This window comes from Heterocephalus glaber, unplaced genomic scaffold (assembly GCF_053883595.1).
Source record: "Heterocephalus glaber isolate CG9 unplaced genomic scaffold, H.glaber_assembly_v1.0 deba00001532, whole genome shotgun sequence".
NCBI classification, from domain to species: Eukaryota; Metazoa; Chordata; class Mammalia; order Rodentia; family Bathyergidae; genus Heterocephalus; species Heterocephalus glaber.
Window position 1 is genome coordinate 23,674,367 of NW_028258330.1, and position 13,262 is coordinate 23,687,628.

General features: G+C 43.8%; 1 protein-coding gene across 5 annotated transcripts in view; it reads left to right on the plus strand.

The window, feature by feature from the left end:
- Nucleotides 1–5,353: 5,353 nt before the first annotated feature.
- The window catches only part of Kif3b (kinesin family member 3B), a 42,208-nt gene continuing 34,299 nt past the window's right edge, over nucleotides 5,354–13,262 (plus strand). For 3 of the 5 annotated variants that reach the window (XM_087188852.1, XM_087188853.1, XM_013070658.3), the window contains exons 1-2: nucleotides 5,360–5,484; nucleotides 8,430–8,465. The gene's annotated coding sequence lies outside the window, so the exon portion shown is untranslated. Of the gene's footprint in view, nucleotides 5,485–8,429; nucleotides 8,466–8,528; nucleotides 9,592–13,262 lie in introns of those variants that run through there. The other 2 variants (XM_004840580.4, XM_021254888.2) reach the window with 2 other exon arrangements.

Consider the following 13,262-nt stretch of genomic DNA (forward strand, 5'->3'; position numbering starts at 1 on the left):
CTGGCTGGGTCACTGGGTGACATGCTTGTTGCTGGGAAGAGGGGTCCTTGCTGAGTATCATCAGTGAGGGCAAAATTGAGGGAGCTCTTTGGTAAGGGGTTAATTATAATGGGATATTTTTCCAGCCTAGAAACAGAGCCTCCTTCCTATGTTTGGGGAATTTGCAGTGTGTGTGTGTGTGTGTGTGTGTGTGTGTGTGTGTGTGTGTGTGTGTGTGTATGTTTTACTGGGGTTTGAACCCATGGCCTTCAAACCAAACTATATCCCCAGGGCCCCCACCTTTTTTGTGAGACAAGGTCTTGGTAAGTTGCTCAGGTTGGACTCAAACTTGCAGTCCTCCTGCCTCAGTCTCTTAAAGTGCTGGGGTTACAGGCATGTGCCATCATCCCTGGATGAAATTTTTTACTTTGTAAGTGGAAGCCACCTACCACAGAAGCTTTAAAAAAAGTTAGATTCTGTGTTTGTCTTTACAGTTTCCATTGCAGGTAGGAGACAGGTAGGATGATCAAGGCTCCACCAATCAGAGCACAGGTTACCAAGAAGCTGGAATTATGAGCAGTCTTTGCGTGCTGATACAGTGCCCACAGCCAGATGCCCCCATAAAGCTGGGGCATCCAGTGTTCTCACCGGATGAGTCTAGTAGCACGTGGTCTCACATAGTCTGGCCACTTCTAGAAGCCAGGACAGGACAGCACTGCCTAGATGTCAGAGAGGAAAGAAAACCTAGTGATTTTACCCTTGTAGGGCAACCAGGCCCTCCACCATTTGTCATCTCCATAGGGAGTCTATCAGAAACATCCCTGTGATGTTGTGAACTTCTCAATACTCTGCTAATAAATCCTTTCCTGGTACCATTGGTCAGAGTTGGCTTCTGTACTTTATGTAGAACAGACACAGTGGTGCTCACTGGATTGAGAGGATATGGTTTCTGGGCTGGAGTTTGCCCCAGGGGAGGCAATAGGAAGGGTCTTTGCTGTAGTCTGTATGATCTCCAGACCAGGACCCCCTTGTCCCAGTGAAAGTGGCATTGTTCCTATTGTTGCATTCTTACCATCTTTGGATTGTCAAACTGAGAAAATCTCCCATATTGGCAGGGTTGGAAGTCCTGCTATGACTTTTCAAGACTTCTTCCATTCCTTGAGTCCCCTCCTGCAGAATTTGGGACTCAGAAAATCCTTTCTCTATTTTTCTGGTGAAGCAACTCTTCCATCAGTAACAAATCCCTTACAGTCCAAAATGAATGGAAAAGGGAAAAAGGTATGAAAAGAAAGTTCCAGAAATGGAAACTTACTGGTCTTACATTAAAAAGCATCCCAGGGCCAGGATTTAGTTCAGTGGTGCCAAGCCTGCTTGGCAAGCGCAAGGCCCTGAGTTCAATCCCCAGTACCAGGAAAAAAAAAAAAGCATCCCACCACCCCAAGGGGACTGATTATCTCAGTCTGCCCTGACTGAGGGGTTTCTTGGAACAAAAAACTTTTGATGTTAAAATAGGAAAGTCTTATATAAAGCAGATCAAGTTGATCATCATAAAATATACAAATGCTAAAGAACTACTACAAATCCCATCCTCTACACAGCTATGTACAAGAACAAACCTTTATCAACCATGCCTTATACAGCCCTCCCCCCCACCCCATAAATGAGAAATAATTCTTTCTCTCTCTCTCCCTCTCCCCCCCCCCCTCTGGTAAGAGATGGATCTTGCTATTTTGCTCAGCCTGGCCCCAAACTTCTGGCCTCAAGTTATCCTCTTGCCTCAGACTCCTTAGTGGCTGAGACTGTAAGTGTGTACCACCATGCTCAGCTTCATTGTTTAAAGTTTCATTTCCTTGAATATGAGTGAGCAGAAGCATCTTTTCCTATGTTGAAAAGCCATATTTTCTATTCTTTTTTCTGAACTGTCTGTTTATACCAGTTTCTCTCTTTTAAAAAATATTATAAAGCATTGAAGACATCCAGTTAAATGTGGTAGATTATTCACATGCAAGAGTTTTTACCCTCAACCTCCACCTGTATGGCAAGGAATAAAGCAATGCCTCAATCCATGATGTTAATAGGACAGGAGAGGAGATATTGGTGGCCCAAAGAGTTCAGTAATTTTTTGGAAAACAGAGACAGAGAAGTAGTAGCTGACCTATAGGAGGAGTAAGTTACAGATGAAATGTCTGCAGGGGAGAATATTGGTTTGGTGCCAGAAAGGTAAGCCCAGAATCCTTCCATAGGAGAGATGGATGCTAAAGATGGGCATGGAAATCTCCCATATTAGAAGAGAAGACAAAACTAAAAAGAGGGAAATTAAGAGAAAAGCAATGAGAAAACTAGGACCTGAGTCCACAATGAACAACTTTTGACTAAGAGAAGATCCGGAAGAGGGAAAAAGAATGAGAGGAGAAAACTGTCAAAGAAATAACAGAAGAAAATTTCTTATATTGGAGGCATAAAAATCTCCAGATTGAAAGAGCTCAACTAACATAAGAGATGGGGAAACCCTCACAGAAGCAAATCATTATAAAACATTGTAATACTGTGGGTGAAGGGAATAGTTTAAAAGTTTCCAAACATTAAAAACAAAAAGGAAAAAATCAGGCTGGGGATGTTGCTCAGTGACAGAGCACTTTCCTAGCATGCACAAAGCCCTGGGTTCCATCCTCAGTATCTGAGAGGGAGAAGGGAGAAGGAGGAGGAGAAAGAGGAAGAGGAAGAAGAAAAAGAGGAGGAGGGTGATGGGAAGGAAAGAATAGTCATATACAGACCCACAGGATTAAAAATGACATTAGTCATCTTAAATCTGGGTACGAGAAATAGTAGTTCAACGACTTGAAAATTCTGAGAAAATAAAATTTAGCCTAGATTTCTACACCCCATTAAGCTATTAATCAAGTGTAAGAACAGTATACAGACATACAAGGACTAAATGTATCAGCTTCCATGTACGCTTTCTCAGAATCTACCAGAGGATGTGCTGCACAAACATGAGGGAGTAAATCCATAACCAGAAGACATTTTGTAGGCTGGGCCTGGTGACACACACCGGTAATCTCAGCACTCAGGAGGCTGAGGCAGGAGGATCGCTGCAAGTTTGAGACCAGCCTGGGTTACACAGTGAGACTCTGTCTCAAAAAAAAAAAAAAAAGAAAAGACATTTCCTGTGCAGGAAATCCCAGGAGCAGGACATAGGAAGGTCCAGTGTGGAAGGCCTACAACAGACCTGGAAATACTGTCTTGATTACAGCTAAGTCTTTAGGAGAAACACACACACACACGCACGCACACACACACACACACACACACACTCACCCTAAAATAATGAGCTATTTGCTGTGTTTAGAGATCTGGGGGCTGGGGATTTAGCTCAGTGGTTCCGCTGCCTGCCTTGCAAGTGCAAGGTCCCGAGTTCTATCCCTAGTACCAAAAAAAAACCCCCCCAAAAAATTAGTGCTATTGGCCTGATTTATTGAACATATAGAAAAAATTAACAATAGTTACAAAGAAGACTAGTAAAAAATGGAAAAAAGTTGAGGCAATTATTAGCCTCAGAAAATACCAAAAGATGTGGAAGAAATGAAATATAAATATGATAAATATTAATATAAATACATATATTACTTGGCTCTGTAGACAAAAATATTTGTGGTCATTAAAAGGTAAATATTTATTGACAACTTTTTAATTTACTAATTAATTAATTTTGGTTTTTGAGACAGGATCTCACCATGTAGTTTAATATACAGAGAGACTAGATATTGCTGGCCTTAAACTCACTATGTAGCCCAGGCTGGCCTCAAACTCATGGAAATTGTCCTGTCAGTCTCCTGAGTGCTGAAATTATAGACATATGCCACCATCCCAGTCTCTGACTGAACTATTTTTAACAGTGGCAGGTAGGGAAGTAGGTTGTGTTTTTACAGGGAAGGGAAGTAAACTGAGGCACAAAGGATGATTCATCACTTTTATCTCCACAGAAAGGCTCCACATCTCATAGCTTAATCCAATAAAAGTTTGTTTTCTTGTTCAACTTGAATGATCCAGGTTATCTGGCTTCCTGGCCAGTTGTCCTCTAAGGAGTATCTCATTATCCAGATTCCTCCCATTTTACAGCTCAGCCATCTCATGGGGTCTCAAGGTTCTTTAAATTTCTTCACTTTAAACCAGGCATGGTTGCACATACCTATAATCCCACCACTCTGGGAGGCTGAAGTAGGAAGACTGAAAATTCAAGGCCAGCTTGTGCAATTAGTGACTTAGTGAGGCCTTGTCTCAAAAGAGAAAAATATGGAGGGGGTGGGGAGGATATAGTTGAATATGAAGGCCCTAAGTTCAATCCCTGATACTGGAGAAAAAAAAAAAAAAAGGAAAAGAAAAAGAAAAAAGAAACTTCACTATAAAGAGAAAGTGGAGAAAGTGTAAATTGTGTGGGAGGTTTGTATGAGCCAGGCCTAAGAATGGCACATATCATATTCAATTGTTCAGAACTTGGTCTGAGCTGCAAGGAAGGTTGCAAAATGTAGTTTGTGTGTCCAGAAGCAAGAAAAACAGTTTTCTCCCACACCAAGCAAAAAGTAGGGGTTGGTGTGAGGAAGAATGTTAACAGGTATTCATTCATTCATTCAGGGAGCATTTATTGAGGACCTACTATGGACCAAGCTTGGTTCTTAGTGGCTATAATAGTGTGAGTCCCATGGGGAGATGGGATGTGGTCTTCTAGGCCAGGGTGGCTAGAACAGAGTTAATGATTTTGTAGGAAGTAGTAAGGACTTTGAATTTGAATTTGAGAGAGGTGGGACTCCACTAAAGGATGTTAACCAGGATGTGATGTGATCCGTTTTAGGTTTTTAAATTATTACTCTGGCCGTGTTGTGGGAAATGGATTGGCAGAGCAGAAAGAAGCAGAGACTAGATATTTCAGGTAGTGTACAGATGAGGGTGCCTCAGCCTTGCTTGGAGTGGTGGCACTGAAGATGGAGAAATAGGAGAAACATTTGAGAGGTAGACTAAGGGAAGTGGTGACTGGATGTGAGGGGTGAAGGGCAGGGAAGACTCCAGAATGATTCCTGTTTGGTTTGTGTCCCAGGGTGGACACATAATGAGAGGTACTCAGCAATAATTTGAGACACAAATCAGGTAATTAATGTGAGAGCTGTTTAGGAGGGGTGAAAAGGCGGCTGACATCGCAGTGTATTCCACTTTACAGATGGAGAAACTGAAGGAGATGCCAGCGGACTATCCTACCAGGCGCCATCACTGAAATAGACCCTCCCTATTCTGTCGGTTTTGACTGTGTCCGTGTCCCATGTCCTAATAAAGTTATTGAAATTGACACCGGTTGCTAAGGAAGTGGGTCGCCGAGCCGAGTTGCCAAGGAAGTGAGCGACAGCGGTCTCTCCCCATCCGGGGCAGCCGGGAATGGCTGAGCCTGGGGTTCGCCGCCGCCGCCCCCCCGCCGCCGCCGCCTCCTCCGCCTCCAGCTTTCTGCTCTGGCCTCAGGTGAGTCGGGAGGGGCGCAGTGCCCACCAGGCAGGGCAACCCCTTTGGCACTTTCCTGGCGGCGGGCACCAGCGGCTCAGACTGGCTTTGATGCCCGCGAGCCCGAGCATCCTCTGCCCTGTCTATGGGCATCCTCGGGTGGTCCAGGCGGTTTTATTCCTTCTCCCCGAGGCGGGGCCTCAGTTCGACCCCCAGACATGGCCACCGAGGGTCGCAGTACCCATGGGGCTGGATCGTGGTCAGGGCCCCAGCTGGGAAGACTAGGAGCTGAACCTCGGCGCCGTCGCTGCCTCGTGTGTGACCTTGGGCAAGTCCCTTTCCTTCTCTTCCCTCAGTTGACGTATTTGTTCAGTGGGGTCCTAACCCTTGCTGCTCTGGGTGGTTAAGGTGATGAGATATGTGTGGTATAGTGGGTGAAAGGAAGAAGGGAGAATTCTTCAGGAGTCCTGTTTGAGTCTTGAGTGTCAGAGTTTGAGACTGCATCTTTGTCCCATAACTGGGTGGCCTTGGGCAAGTTAATCTCTCTGACCCCCCCCCCCCTTTCTTATCTGTAAAACGGAATAATGGACTGTGGCAGGAATCCAATGGCACAGGGTCTATCAAGTGGCCTGGCACATGGTAAGAGCTAGAGAAACTCCATGAGGTGTTTGGGACAGGATATGCAAGGCTTCTGGCAGGAGATAGCTTTGGGACAGGTAGGATTTAGATGTTTAGTGTGCCAGCTCATATGGGTATTCCTGCCAGTTGGCATTCTCTTGTCTCTGTTCTGCTTGGAGCAAGGAGATGACTTTTGAAAAGTAGCCCTGATGGGAGAAACCCTGAGACCACATCCTTCTAGGTAGCTGGTTTTATTCTTACTTGTGCCTTGTTGATCATTCCAGAACGAAAAGAGTATCTTTATGTTTTTTGGGACGTGCTTAAAGCAGTATTAACTATTTACAAGTATATGACAAAGAAGCATATTTTAGGCCTGGAAGTGATAAAGTGTTTACTATGCACAAGGCCCAGAATGGTGGGGGAGCACATTTTAGATACATTGTCTCATTTCATCTTTACATAGACTTTGTCAGTTACCTGGTGATGTCATCTCCATTTTTCAGATGAGGAAGTTTAGGAAAGTGAATGGACTAGCTGGGCGTGGTGACTTCTGTAATCCCAGCATTCAGAAGGATGAGCCAGGAGGATAGTGAATTCAAGGCCATCCTGAACTACATAGCAAGACTCTGTTTTTAAAAAGACAGAACAAAAATAAGTCAGGCACAGTTGTACACACCTGCAATCCTAGCACCAAGGGAGGCAGAGGCAGGAGGATGGCAAGTTCAAGTCCTACTTAGGACACTTACCAAGACTCTGTCATTAAAAAAAAAAAAAAGGACCCAGAATGTAGCTCAGCGGTGCAGCGCCTGCCTGGCAAGCACAAGGTCCTGAGTTCAATCCCTGGTACTGGAAAAAATGAAAAAGGTCTAGGAATGTAGCTTACTGGTAAGAGTGTCCCTGGATTTAATCCCTAGTAACACGCACTCACACAGATGAACTTGCCTGAGAATCTTACTATTATGTGATGGAACTGGACATGTTTCCAGGTAAATCCTATGTTTTATCCCCATTCCCTGATGCCTCTGATTTCTGTTGCGAGGCCACAGGGGTATTCTATTACTCCTAACGGCTTTGGCTAGAAGCTTTTCTTCCAATAGCATGGAAACAAGATCTCATGTAAAGCTCCATTTAAATAGATACCATCCAACCTGTGGCTCTCAAAGAAGAGTTGGAATGTGTAACGGGGGGCTTCCCTATCCCTTAGTCCCTCCTTTGAAAATGGGATGTAGGGTAGGTGGTACTGAAGGTCTTTCAGTGTTGTTGTGCAGTTGTGGTTAAAAGTTGCAGTCAGGCTGCAGGTTAAAGTCTTGGCCTGCCACTTCCAGGGTTTGTGCTGCTTAGTGGATGCCTTCATCTCTGTGCTGCCTTTGCCTCATCTGTAAAGTGGGGTGATAATGGTACCTATCATGTAGGGGTACCATGGAGATGGACTTGAGCTTAGTCCATGTAAAGAGCCTGGCATGGTTGGCTAATGTCAGCTGCCATTATTTGGGTTTAACATAGCACCTGTATTATATATGCTACTAATGATTGGTGAGTGAATAAATTGAAGTATGTAGTGATGGTAACAGGTTTGTCAGTCTCACGAGGTCATCACAGACTTGAAATAGTAGTTCTCATAGCGTTATGAAAATGCTGGTCATGTTACAGGGTTGCTCCAGGAACTGGCACTCTCATGCCAGAATAGGTTTCAAGGAAAAGTGAAAGCTAATGGTAGGATGCCAAGTTTGGTAGCTAGACACCCAGTTCAGTAGATGTTTACTAAATCTCTGCAGGCAGGGACATGGAGAATGTCTCATAACCTCAAGGAACCTAGAGGATATTTTGTCATGATTTTATTTTATTTTTTTGGAACTGGGAATTGAACTCAGGACCTTGAGCTTGCAAGACAGGCTTGGCGCCACTGAGCTAAAGCCCTGGCCCGATTTGACTTTTAAAAAAATTGAATGCAAGACTTTGTGCATGCTAGGCAAGCACTCTATCACTGAAATATATCCCCAGCTCTTTTTATTACATATTTTGAGACAGGATCTCTCTGAGTTGCCCAGGCTGGCCTTGAACTCTTTACTCTTTTTTTTTTTTTTTTTGGTACCGGGGATTGAACTCAGGACCTTGTGCTTGTGAGGCAGACGACAGAACCACTGAGCTAAATCCCCAGCCCTGGCCTTGAACTCTTAATCCTCCTGACTCAGCCTTTCCAGGAGCTGGGATTGCAGGGGTGAAACACCATTATCAGTTGATTTGCCTTCTTTAAGTGAATTTGTATGTTGTGTTTGCTCTGGCCGCAGAATAAAGCCACTGATTCAAATCTCTTGTGTCCCAAGACTTTTTATTTTTATTTTTTGCAGTGCTGAGGATTGAACCCAGGGCCTCACATTTGCTAGGTAAGTGCTCTACCATTGAACACTGAGCTATTTCTCAACCCCATTTCCCAAGACTTATCCAGGGTTAGAAACCTCAGGTTGCTCCCTATGTCTTTCCACCCACTGTTTTTAGGTCCCTGAGGAAGAATATAGAGCTGTCTTTATGGTGTCTAATGGTTTACAAAAATCCTTAAATGTCCCTTTGTTTATTTGATCTTATCAGTAACTCTTGGAAGAGGGTAAGGTGCAGATTAAGATCTCCATTATACAGCCAGGGAACCTGAGTAAGGGAAATCGTGCTGCTAAGAAGTGGCCCACTTACCAGTGGAGTCAAAGTCTGTTGACAAGTTCAGTGCTGTTTTCGACTGGCTTCACTTGCTTAGCATTTGCTAAGCCCCTGGTGTTTTTCAGCCCTATTGCAGCCTGGGCATATGATTGTACAAAGGTATACGAGGTCCTTGTTCTCATGCTCTCATGCACCTTACATTCAAGTGGCAACAAGCAGAAAAACAAACAGATGAGCAAGGTAGTTTGAATAGGAATAAATGCTGTGAAAACAATACAGCATGGTGGCATAGAGAGGAGTGTTCCAGGGCATTGTGGGCACTTCTACTTTAATTGGGAGGTCAGAGAAATCCTCTTTAAAACAGTGATGTTTTTGCTGGGATTTGCTCCCAGGAAGGAGCTAGCTATTTGAAGATGTGCCAGGAGGAACAGCTGGAGGAAAGGCTCTGAGGTGAGAACAAGCGTGGTAGATTCAGGAGCCGCAAGGGAGGAGTAAGTGGCAGGAGAGATGAGTCGTGAGAATGGGGATCTTCGGTCATACAGGGCCTTGTAGACTGGAGTGAGAAGTTAGGCTTTTATTCTGAAAACAGAAGAAATCACTGAAAGCTTTTGAGAAGGGGAGTGACATAGTCTAGTTTTTTGTTGTTTTTTTTATCACTCCAGGTGGAGATTCCTCAAAAAACTAAAACTAGATATTTCATTTGATTCAGCTATTCTCCTGCTAGGTATCTTCCGAGAAGAGCTAAAGGCATCATATTATAGTGGAACATGAATACCCACGTTTACAGCAGCACAACTTATGATACCTAAAGCTTGGAAGCAGTCTATATCCATCAGCAGATGAATGGATAAAGAAAACGTGGTATTTATTCACAATGCAGTACTATTCTGCCATAAAGAAGGATAAATTTGAGTCATTTATAGGAAAATAGATGCACTTTGAGACCATAATTTTGAGTGAAATAAATCAAGATACATAAGCTTATATAGTATATTGCTAACTTACATGAGAAATCCAAAATATCGGTAAAGAGCAGGGTATTTATCTCAGTGGCACCATACCTGCCTCAAAAGTGCGAGGTCCTTAGTTTGATCCCTGATACCAAAAAAAAAAAGAGCAAAAGAAAAGCCCATAGGGATAGATCTTGTGTAAATGGGAAGGCGACCCAGAAAGAAGGGGAATGGGAATAAAATTAAGATGTTATATACATGTACCTACTCTCTACAGTGAATGTAATCATTATGTACTACAAATGTACTAATAAAAAAATCACTCTAGGCCTAGGGGTATAGCTCAGTGTTTGAGTTCTTCCCTAGCCTGTGCAAGGCCCTGGGTTCCATCTCCAGCTCTGGAGGAAAAAAATCACCTGCCCTTTATGTGGTCAGTGAATTTTATTTTATTTTATTTATTTATTTTGGTACTGGGGATCGAACTCTGATCCTTGCGCTTGCGCAGCAGGTGGTGAAACCACTGAGCTAAATCCCTGGCCCTTTTATTTTTATTGATTGTTTTTTTGAAACAGGGTCTCGTCATGTAGTCCAGACTGGCCTTAAACTATTGTGAGGTTTTATATACATATATATATACGGTAGTAGCCCAAGCTGGCCTAGAACTCCTGGGGATCCCCCTGCCTCAGCCTCCCGAATGCTGGGATTACAAGTGTGCACCACCACAGCAGGCCAGTGAATTTTAGAGGACATGAGAGAGGCAGGCAGAAGACTAGTTGAGAGGTTAGGTGAGAGATGGTGGCCTAGGATGGTAACAGAGGCTCGATAGGGATGTGTTTTGGAGGTAGGGCCATCAGGTTGAGGGCGTCGAGAGTAAGGATGATTCTTGGGTTTTTGGCCTGAGCAATTTGATGTTGGAAGAGCCATCTGCCTCTAAAATGATGAGAGGGGGCCGGGGATTTAGCTCAGTGGTTTCGCCGCCTGCTGCGCAAGCGCAAGGACCCGAGTTCGATCCCAGGTACCAAAAAAATAAAAACAAAACAAATAAAATGATGAGAGGACTTTTGGATGAGATGCCCTATGAGGAAGAATTAGCTAAGCTTCCCTCTAAACTCCTCAGAGGAGAGGTGCAGGGTTGTAAGTACCATACCACAGAGACCATGGGGAGGAAATCTGCTTCTGCCAAAGAAGATAGCCAGGTAGATCTGACAGGAGCCCCCACCTTGGACATCCGGAAGTCCTCCCTTTCTCCCAGTATGTCTCTTTTCCAGCATGGAGCAGCAGGTGTGGGCTCTGCCAGGGCAGTGCCCATCTGTTTCATGCTGTTGTCTTTGGCTGAGGAAGGTTGGTAGGAGGCTGGCCAGCTTGAGGAGAGGAATAGAATCATTAGCAAAGCTCGCTCCCAGTGCCTCAAATGGCCACACTTTCCCTGCCAAATTGGTTCTGTGTTGGGCACCAAAAGGCAGTTCTAAAGTTTCAGAGCTTTTGACTTGGGAATCCCTTGAGCTTTTGTGTTCTGCCAAAATTCCTAGAGGATCCTTGAATGGAGTATTTCTCCTGAACAAGGCATTCAAGCTTTATTTTCAGATATTCCAATTATTGTACTTGTATAGGTAGTATTGCAGTGTTGTAAATTCAACCTTATGAATAATGAAAGTCATATTTTATACTACCACATTTATAGCTTTTCTTGCAGCTTAGAATGTTCTTTTCTGTGTAGTGTCATTAATTTTCAGTTATCACTGAGATGTAGAGAAATCATTCATGTGTGTCAGTAGTATTAAGCCCCTGCTAGGTGCTGGGTTAGGCAGATCCTTGTGGCTTAAAGTGCGTTGTGTGACAGAGGTGCCCATGCCTCTGGGAGTTTGTTTGAAATGCAGACTGTAGGCCTGGATCTAGGAAAACCAGGACCTGCATTTTACCAGTATTCCCAGGTGCTCAACTGTGCAGGGTAAAGTTTGAGATGCACTCAGCTAGATGAACAGAGTCAAAACTAGGACTTCCTAGTGATCATAACAATACAGGTAGTAGTAGTAGTAAACATTTCTTGAGGCAAAGCACTGTTCTAAGCACTTCATGCGTGTGACCTCATTTAGTCCTCCCAGTAATTTTTATCATAGGTACTGTTATGCTTTCCAGAAGAGGAAGGTAGAAAACCTAAGTCAGGTAACTCCCATGGCTGCTAACTGCAGGTCTGTTGCTCTATCATTCATTCATATATATACACATATATTTTGTGTGTTTGTGTGTTGGAACCCAGAGCCTCATGCATATTAAATGAGCTACACTCTCAGCTTCCATCTGTTTTTCAGATGGGCAGTCACCACAGTCCTGTACCTTTTGTTTTTTTGTTTTTGTTTGTTTTTTGAGACAGGGTCTCACTATGTAGTTCAGGCTGGCCTTGAACTTGCAGTGATCCTCTTGCCTCAGCTTCTTGAATGCTGGGATAGGTTTGTGTCACCATACCTGGCTAGGGTAAGTAATTTTAAATGCTGATGAAAAGTGATTTCAAAGAATATCTGAGGAAATCAAGGGGAAAACCCTTCAGCTATTTTAGCATAAAGATGGGTGGCAATTAGTTGAGTAATGAGGCCACTAAGAGATCCAGCTTGTTAAGATGCATTACCTCTCACACTTCATAGTGGTCTAACTCCAGGCCCGAAGCAGCTGAAGCACATAGGAACCATGAGCTTTTGTTCTGAGTCACTTAGCCTGCTGTTTCTTGATTCTGGTGATTGTATCTACACCTGGTGAGAAGAGGGTGGCTGAAGTCCTAGAATGCCTGGTGACTAATTGTAAAAGATTCAGTCTTGCTGTGCCTGAGTTTTCTCTTTGCCCAACGGGCTCATTATTTTTATTTCAACATCTGTCTCCCCAGAGCCCTAAATCTTGGTCAAAGCCTATGCCTTCACAGGAAATTCTGGCTTGAAAAGGCAATGGGGACCTTGGTTGAGGATTCTAGTAACAATCCTGCCACTTGTGGTGTGACTTGGGGCAAGTAGCCCAACCTCTTTGGACCTCAGTGTCACACACACACACACACACACACACACACACACACACCCTCAGTGTCACACACACACACACACACACACCCAGCATGGGGAAATTCTTTCCAAGACCTTTCAGCCCTTCCTGAAAGACTGAGCTGAGTCTGGGTGACATTTTCTTCTTCCATTAGGACCTCGTGCTGGACTCTCTCTCAGATCTTCTGGGTGGAGCTCTAAGAGCTGATTTCTTGGCAGTCAGAGAGCATTAAAATCAGCTCGTCTTATCAGCATCAAATATCTGTACTGCAGCTTGGATGTTCATGTTTAAGGCTCAGTTAATCATGGTGACACATTGTTTCTCCTCACTTTGTCACACTGATTGCGGACATTGAGCTCTTCACTTGCAAGCAGATCTATCTTTAGTGTGCTGATTTATTTAAATCATAATTTGCATTAGAGAGTGAACGAGTAATAATGGGGGTGGGTGTGCTTTTATTTTAAAAGTTTTGGCAAGGTATTTGCAGGTCTTGCATTTTCTCTTGCTTGAACATAGTGTGTAAATGGAAGTGGATCCAAGTGAAATAGATACTGTCAG